Source organism: Dipodomys merriami, unplaced genomic scaffold (genome assembly GCF_024711535.1).
Source record: "Dipodomys merriami isolate MVZ:Mamm:240054 unplaced genomic scaffold, mDipMer1.0.p SCAF_1279, whole genome shotgun sequence".
Classification (NCBI taxonomy): Eukaryota; Metazoa; Chordata; class Mammalia; order Rodentia; family Heteromyidae; genus Dipodomys; species Dipodomys merriami.
Window position 1 is genome coordinate 126,368 of NW_027202581.1, and position 9,253 is coordinate 135,620.

At 39.1% G+C, this 9,253-nt stretch overlaps 2 long non-coding RNA genes across 2 annotated transcripts in view; one reads left to right on the forward strand and one right to left on the reverse strand.

Moving 5' to 3' along the window:
• The window catches only part of LOC138824187 (uncharacterized), a 20,998-nt gene extending 12,238 nt beyond the window's left edge, over positions 1-8,760 (reverse strand). The window contains exon 1 of the long non-coding RNA XR_011371048.1: positions 8,543-8,760. This is a non-coding gene — a long non-coding RNA (uncharacterized lncRNA). The remainder of the gene's footprint in view (positions 1-8,542) is intronic.
• On the forward strand, positions 706-6,950 carry LOC138824189 (uncharacterized). The gene is made up of 3 exons (XR_011371050.1): positions 706-1,462; positions 4,825-4,947; positions 6,791-6,950. It is a non-coding gene; the product is annotated as an uncharacterized lncRNA (long non-coding RNA).
• Positions 8,761-9,253: the final 493 nt, after the last annotated feature.

Below are 9,253 nucleotides of genomic sequence, written 5' to 3' on the forward strand. Positions count from 1 at the left end.
GAGTTCAAGCCTCATGACTGACAAAAAAAATTAAAAACATTTAAAAAATAAAAAAATAAAAAAAAGAGTTAAGAGCCTTATGAAGTTACTTGGACCAAAGTTTTACAAAGGAGGCCCTGTTGGCCTTTACCTGGTTCATTAGCATAACCATATGCCTCTCAGTCCTTTTTAGGTCAAGCTGGATGAGATTTACAGAAAGAATGTCCCACAGGAAGCTGGGGACCAGTGGCTCACACCTGTAAACCTAGCTATTCAGGAGGCTCTAAAAGTTTGGCAGATTACCAAGATCTATATAGCCAAGAACAGAATATGTTTAAACATCTTTGTTAGAAAGACATGTTGATCTTTGAATAATTGACTTGAATATTTTTTTAAATGCCAACAAAACTGGTTACCTTTAATGGAAAGCTGAAGAGGGATGTCACAATGACCTGAGGAGTCAGGGAACAAGAAGTATGGAGCAAAGTGGTGGCTGAGCTGTTTGGGAGCTAGACAGAGTCCACATTCCCTGCTCCCTTATCTACCACATTGCTAGGATGACACCACTTAAATCCAATTTTTTTATTACCCACTACATGGTTAATGCTAGATAACAGGTACTATACAAAACTTAAGATGTAGACAATAAAAAGCATGCTTAAATAAATACTTATCTCAAGAATCAAAAAAATCTTTGAAATGATTTTGGTAATGAGACATGTTAGTATATGAAGTAATCTTTGAATACCTTGAGAGTGAGGCCTTGTGGAAATGGGGTTGTAGAAAAACCTACCATGTGATCTTTGTCTCTTTTAGGTGAGTGTTAATTTCCTGGGCCTTTATAGAGAATGGGGTGGGGGTTAGATCTAGAGTGACACACTGGGTGGTCAGGCACTAGTGCCCACCAAGGCCTTTCCAGGGCTGGGGGTGGCGACAGAGGTCCAGTGCAGTGGAACTGAAAAATGAACTTTGCTGTATATCAAAAGAAGTAAAAGTTGTAGGATAACAAGCCAACCGATGTGAGGGTAGCCATTTTCTCAGAGGTGCAATATTGCTTTAACGTTTCTCCCGCTCCATGCTAGGGCTCTGTGCATTTCACTGTACTGTGAGACCCAAGAACAGTGACTGCATATCTAGAAGAGTGGAGGAAGATGAATTCCAAACTCCAGTATGTGCAACTAATGAATGGTCATTCCATTCCTGTACTCGGCTTTGGCACTGCTGGACCTGGAGAGGTAAACATATAGTGTTAGTGTTGATGGCTCACAAGAAAGTAAGTTCGGAATGAGTGGAAGTCAACTTGGGTTGTCATGACAATGATTGTGACCATTGGGAGGCACTGGGTATTCTGCTGCATCAAACTTCAGCTAATCCATGTACAAGAGAAGACTAGGCTGGACTCAGCGTCAGAGTCTGGTGACACTCTCATCAAAATGACCATTCTCTGCTGTCTTTCATTTCATCTATATTATTCTATTCTCTGGTAAGGAAAGATGAAACTTGACAATGAAGATCCCAGTCTCATGGCAAATGACATGGAGCCCCTTTATTGCATATTTGCTAACCACTGTATTACTTCTTTTTAGCAATGTCTATTCAGATTATTTCCCCCTTTCAATGGGATTATTTTTTGTTCTTTATACACTGTGGATAGGTCACTTTTGAGAAGCATAGTTGGAAAATACTTTTTTTATATATGCTTCATGTTTCCAGCAAGATGATTTGGGGAAGATGCATTTGACAAGTCTCACAGAATATTGAAGTATTTTTCTTCAATAAATTATTCCATGCATGTACTCGTGTTAATTTCACATTGTAATTTCACATTGTAATCACACTATAGAGATATTCATTGCTATAACTATATGAAGAATATTCTAAATCTTTTTAGAAGATTATTGACTGTAGAATGTTGGTGTAGCTCTTTAAGACCAATGATTAACCAGTATTTGTTTGGGACTGAAGACAATCCTGAGTTATCCTCCTCTTGTTTTATTTTGGCAAGAACAAAGCAAACTGGATTAAACTCTAAACATGTAAAATTTACCAAAGACACAGGGAAGAAGGTTTTCTTGTGAAACTCAATATGACTCAATAATGTGGATCTCAAAGTCCTACATTTGGTTGTTTCTCTAGGTTTCCAAGAATAAGTATTTGGATACCATCAAAGTAGCAATAGATGGTGGCTACAGCCATATTGATTCTGCTTATTTGTATCAAAGTCAAGAGGCAGTAGGACTGGCCATTCAAAGTAAGATTGCAGATGGCACTGTAAAGAGAGAAGAGATAGTTTACACTACAAAGCTAGTGTACATTTGATATACAGGAATGAAATGTGATGAAATGTGGTAGTTTCTCTATCAGCCAGCATAGAATTAATTTTGAATGGCCACTTAATTAACAATCTTCTTTGTTAAAGTCCCTGAGTTTAGACTTGTTTTTCCATGTCACAGTTAAGAGCAGTGTGATTTAGCACAGATAAAACAGTTAAAAGAATATGATTTCTGTTGTTTCCTAGTTAACTTTCTAAATCTACCTACAAGCTGAATAGCAGTTGTCATTTTTACTAATCATAAGAAAATATATCAGAGAATTTACAAATCACATAAAATTAAAGAAATTTGAAATAGAGTATTTCTCCCTGTTACTATCAGCTTGAAATGAGTTGAAAAAGCCTCAGTATTAATGAAGTTAAACCCACAAACATGGATACTTTATTAATCCAACCTAAACCCCATTTTAATCACCTATAGCTTTGGTGTATTTTCCATCATCCAGAGTTGGTCAAATCATGCTTGGAAAGGTCTCTTAAAAGGCTTTCTTTGGACTATGTTGACTTATATCTTGTCCATTTCCCAATGGCTTTGAAGGTAGGATATTTGTATCATCAAATCTGTGTAATTTCCCTCTGCCAGATAAGACTCATTTTATAGATGGGTAAAATAGCTTTCTAATATTTGTTTTAACTTACATAAGTGGTAGAATGACATAAAAAGTTTTTGTACAAAAGAACTCACTAGACTAGGAAAATGGGAAATTCATATGATGATTAGATTTACGACATAGTAAAAGCGTTCTTCAGGAATGTCTCTGTTTATCCATTCCTTACTCTTATATTTTTAGAGTTGTGCTTAATATTTATCTCAGCCATTTCCATTGATGTCATATATGACGGAGAGACTATTCACAAATCATGGCCATTAACATTTGGTAGTTTCTCTATCTCCTAGCATAGAATTAGTTTTGAAAAGACATTGGTTTGGCAATCTTTTAATTTTTGACATGTCTGAATTTAGACTGTTCATTTCCTCAAGGGCATGTGGAGAAATGATTTTTTCAACCGTTAATTAACATTGCAATTGATTCTTGCTGGCAATAAAGTTTATTTACTTGCTGATTCCTAGCATAGAATTAGTTTTGAAAAGACATTGGTTTGGCAATCTTTTAATTTTTGACATGTCTGAATTTAGACTGTTCATTTCCTCAAGGGCATGTGGAGAAATGATTTTTTCAACTGTTAATTAACATTGCAATTGATTGTTGCTGGCAATAAAGGTCATTTACTTGCTGATTTATCAGTGAAAAAGAGACAGAGGAAATTATAGGGCTATAAAACACAGCATAAATGAGATTACTCTCTAAATAAGATTATCTCTAAAAAGACCTGGGAACCCAGTTTTAACAAAAATAATAGATATGAGAAGATAGAAGCAGACCATGTGAGGAAAGCATCTTTCCTATCAAAGTAATTTGCTTCCTTTCTGTTAGAATTCCTTTCTTAGAATTCCTTCCTTTCTGAGAGAATTGTTTTTCTGAAGGTTTCCTGGTTTGGACAGGTGGTTCGGCCCTTGTTAATTACATTTAGTTACACTTATCCTTTTCCTGAGCACTTTAAGACATCCTGTTAGAAGCTCCTTTAAGGTTAATTACATACAGTTAATTAAGCCACATCCATTTGCTGGTGGTGAACCTGAGCTCAGCCAACTTGAGCAGAAGGGTGGGGTCTGCTAGGTCAGGGATAAAAATGAAGCATCCCACCTTCTAGGTGTGCTTGTTTGGGAGAGTTCTGGCTGGAGGTGCACCCTTCTGCACAAATAAAGGTTCTCATGCAGAGTTCCCTTCATGTTGGTGACCTTATTCCTATGTGACACCCAACATCCTGAACCATTTGGAACTGCTGTCATCCAAAGTCATTCTTTACAACTCAAAAAAATAGAACTATGTGACAAACATAAATATGAGAAGGTTCCAATTTCTATCACACAAATTTGTTTCTAAACCCTGTCGTTACCTAAGAAAATTCCTTATTGGTGGAGAAATGACTTTGGTAAGATTGCTTTAGTGATCACTTCTATTGCAACAGGGAGAGGAAGCTTTTCCAATGGACGAGAGTGGAAAATTAATATTTGACACAGTGGATCTTTGTACCACATGGGAAGTGAGTATTTGCTATAGATAACATGAAGGAAATTGAGAGAGGAAGAGTTTGGATCCCAGCTTTACATGTACATTAATTAGCATGTATACTCTTTGAGAAATCCATGGTATTGGAAAGGCCTATTTGCTTAAGTGGAAAGATAAATTCTATATTTAAGTATACAAAGAGAATTGGGGCAGACATTTTGGAAACAATGGCAACAGCTATCTCTTTAACTCCATACACAGAACTAAACACAGGAATTATTTTTCTTGCTGACACCCCTATCATTTCCCTCCTCACTGGTCAATTGCAGTTAGCTTAATTTTAATTTTGTAGAAGTGTTTCTTTCAATCATAGAGCATTGCACCTAAGTTGATATGCAGCTAAGTTGATAAATTATTGTTCATTACATTTTTTTCTTCAAGGCCATGGAGAAGTGAAAGGACTCAGGGTTGGCTAAGTCCACTGGAGTGTCCAATTTCAATCATGGGCAGCTGGAGATGATCCTGAATAAACCAGGGCTCAAGTATAAGCCTGTCTGTAACCAGGTAATCTCCCTCAGTCTCCTCTCCTATTCTCCATTTCTTTCTTCCTGTATGATAAGCAAGTGTCCCCACTCCTTGTCCCTTTACCCCCACTATGCTGGCCTTTTTGTAGAGCAGAAGATGCTAAAAATAGAAAGTATGGAGCAATCCTAGTCATATCTTTATTTGCAAAAGCCAAAAATACATGGAAGGACCTCAGTGCTACACTGTGTCTAGGAATTTGAGACACTAAGTGCCTTCCATCCAGGTGGGCTCAAGTCATTAGTCTCCTCTAAAAGAGAATATTCAGTAGTTCTTGATCCCTGAAATATGAGAGGCTGGATGGTTAATGTGCCTGTGGATGGGAGGGAAGCCTTTACAATGGAGAAGGCAGTGATCAAGGACACAGTTAACAACTACTATATCCAAGCGTCTTGAGAAATGCCTCCAGTGTTGCTTTTTGCTAGTTATTTTGGAAACACAATATTGTAGGCTCCCCCCCCCCCCCACCTACTCAGGCTGCCTTCAACTTGCAATATTGAATGAAGATCTCAGCCTCTTGAACAGCTAGGATTACAGGCATGAGGCACAAGCACATGGCTAGGTTACTTGGGAGTATTTAAGCTCCATGATCACCAGTCTTAATCACCGATGCTGTCCAAGAGGATTTGTAAGTTGAATAGATTTGTTTGGTTTTTATCTTTTAATGAGAGATATTTGTTCCTCTATTTCAAATTACTGTTAAATTAAAATTTAGCTCTAAATAATTATTAAATAATATTAAGCAAGTGAACTCCAGAAAATGGAAAGAAGAGTTTTTTCATCTTTTTTTTATTTTTCTTTTCTTTTTGTTTTGTTAGTTCATTTTTATGACTTTGGGAGTGTAAGGGGAGGCACAGAAATGTTGGGACAAAGAGTGAACAAGTGAAACAGTGATACTCACTGAACACCATGGTGAAAATGAACCATACAACTTTGGGTGGGAATGGGAAAGAAAAACTGGGACACAGCAAGGGAAGGGGTGACATTGTCAAAAAAGAAATGTACAATAAAAAATAAATAGCCGGGCGCTGGTGACTCACACCTGTAATCCTAGCTACTCAGGAGATCTGAGGATCAAGGTTCAAAGCCAGTCCAGGCAGAAAAGTCCATTAGACTCATCTCCAATGAACCACCAGAAAACTGGAAAAGGTGCTATGGCTCAAGTGGTAGAGCGCTGGCCTTGAACTGAAGAGCTCAGGGACAGGACCCAGGCCCAGACGTAAAGCCCAATGACCGACAAAAAAAATAAAATAAAAAATAAAAAAATTAAAAAAAATAAATAAAAATTTTAACTAAAAACATAAGATTAAGCTCTTTAGTTAAGAAAATATTCTTAGAAAAAATAAAAGATCCTTTCCATGCTTTAACTCCCACATGTCACTAGGTGCTATGTAATGTCTAGTTATTTCCCTTTGTGTAATGCTAATTTTGATCATTTAATGAATCTTGTCCTAATCAAGTGTCTTCTTTGTAAAGGTAAGTTTTCATACATTACAATTATGTGTCATCTGTTGAATACTTGACTCTAGATTCCTTGTATATTTTCAGGGAAAGGACAATAAAGAATAATTTATTTTGAAAAAGGTTTAATAAAAAGTCATATACATGAGAATAACAAAGGGAAATCATTACAACTCACCAGAGAAGAAGTTTGTTAAAATTCTACCATAACCTTAGCTTCATAGAAAGCATTTCTACTAGAAATGGAACCACTGAATAAATTATGCAATGTTGGCTCTTTATGTATTTTAGTTTTGTTGGCCAACCTAATTATCCATTTGCTGATGAATATTAGCATTTAGATCTCTGCTGTGTCTTCTTCTAGAAATCTCTATGTGCCGATCATGATGCAAAAGAATTTTCTGATGTTGATGATTGAACACCTCACCTCCAACCCATTCTACATAGCAACTGGCACTCTGATGAAACTAAATGCCAAGCCCACGAAGTAAAATTTTTATCTGCTTTTCTGAAAAGAAATAAAATGTCAGCTGTTTTAAACATTTAAGTATGTCTATATTGCCTGAATGTTTTATTTTTGACTCAATAAGACTTCTGGTCTTTAATGATGGGTCAGGAGTCTAGTTTGGCTAAGTTTGTGTGCAGGAGTGGGAAGTGACCAAAAACAGTATGCACTTCTGAGGTGGGAGTAGGTAGACTTCTCAGCCTGCATGGAAGAAATACTTAGCTGGTATTTATCAATCAGTGCTTCTCCAGTCCTTCAATGAACAAGGAAAAGACTACAGGCGACCATTCCACATGTGGGAAGTGAAACCCACATTTCCAGCTTTCTGAGCAGCTTAAGGATCAGAGATGAACAAAAGTAGAGAATGAGATCTTTTTTTGGTGTCAGCTACAATGACAAAGATAAAATAAATGTGTAGGCCTACTTGTTGGTCTTAGTCCATTTATTAAATCGATTCTTGAAAGACCCTAGTCCCCTAGGATACTTTTGTCAATGGGAGGGCGCCCCAGAAACTCAGACTACAGGCCAGGAGATGCAACAAACAAGAGGAGTTTATTTGGTGTTTGCGCAAACGGACTCTCTGCCTCGGGAAGGGAGGGAGAGCCCCGAGCAGATAAACACAAAAACCAAGGATCCACATTTAAAACTGGTACCAATTCTAAAACAGAACTAGACAAGAACTGAAGGCTGAGTTGGGGACCAATGGGCCCCAGTTTATCCCTACCGAAACTCTGTGCTGCTTCCACTCAGCAAGCTGAATCCAGAGTCTGATGAATGAGCCTGTCATGCTCACCCCAAACTTCCCTATCTCTGGAAACAGAACAGAAAACACACTGAAGTAAACAAGACAGACAAGTGGCCACAAAGACAAAATCAGGTCTCAGTGAATGGGGTGACATCTCACCACCATTTACTTACCAGGGGACTCAACCCCCCTACTCACCTCCGGAGGATTTTTCTTTTAGATTCCTGTAGACGTTGACCCAGGGGCCTTCCAAGGTGGAGGAGAATTCCCAGTCATCTTGGGGCAAGGGAAAAAAATCCCTAGCGGCCGTCCCCTCAGACTGACAGGTTCTCCCCCACGCTCAGAACCCTGTGAGCCAAGGCCCGAGGCTGAGATCTAACTGGGGCCACTTGCAGGTGGTCAGTGGCAGTTTCATAATTGACAAACAAGCAAGTTACAAAAGCAGAACCAGCAGTTTTTGTTTTTAAATGAAGTAGGACAAGGTCTAGGGGTGTCCTGGGAGTGGACTCACTTGTTGTCCCATCTCTATAGAGAATACAAAACACACACTAAAAACGAGTAACACTAAATGGAGACAGACAGAACCAGACACCGTGCAGCAACCGAGTGAGTACAGATGAGGAAGGAAATTACAGATGGGAGTGGCCAGCCTCTCCTTAACTCCCCAGAACAGAGAGATATTTGGATCTCTTCCTTCCTCCAGATGACCCTAGAGAAGGACTCCAGAGCGGGACCAGGGTACTGGGCGTGTCCACCTTCCCCACTGGCCCAAATTCAGATTCAGATACAGATCCTGTACAGCCACTTTTGGATCCCAGAATGCAAAACAAAAGTGACACACACGGAAGACAAGAGCTCTAACTTACCTCCTGCCTGTACTGGAATCTGGGGTCTGGGGGCGCCGGTTCCTGGCCAATGCACCAAATGAAAGACCCTAGTCCCCTAGGATACTTTCGTCAATGGGAGGGCACTCCAGAAACTCAGAATCCAGGCCAGGAGATGCAACAAGCAAGAGGAGTTTATTTGGCGTTTGCGCAAACGGACTCTCTGCCTTGGGAAGGGAGAGAGAGCCCCGAGCAGTGGTTACAAGCCTTTTTAAGGGCAAAAACCACAAGATTAACGCATAACACAAAGCATCCCGTGATTGGTCCATTTAAAGGTCCCCACATACACCAACAATCACTTTGCCACGTGGGAAATTTTGTAACACTCTTTGTAAAATGACTGGCGCGGGGGACTCAAGGGGGGGGTGGTTACTTTGGACAATAAGGTTTAGGGGAGTTCACATAGTTACAGACTTGTGATTGGTTGACATTTGGCCTAGTTTGCTGGTCCTGCCAGGTGGTCATTATCTCAAGGTCCTCTCTGGGGAATTTCTAAATGGGAACTGAGGAACACGTACTGTCTGTTCTTTATCTACGACCACTGACCTTGTCCTGGGGCCGACATCTGGGCTCTGAGACTTTACCCAATTCCTTATTTCCAGGGAGGGGGTTGGTGTTAGCATAAGCAAGCAAGTTTACAAAAGCAAAATCAGCTGTTAGCAATGGTAAAATATAACTCTAATTTTTAATCTT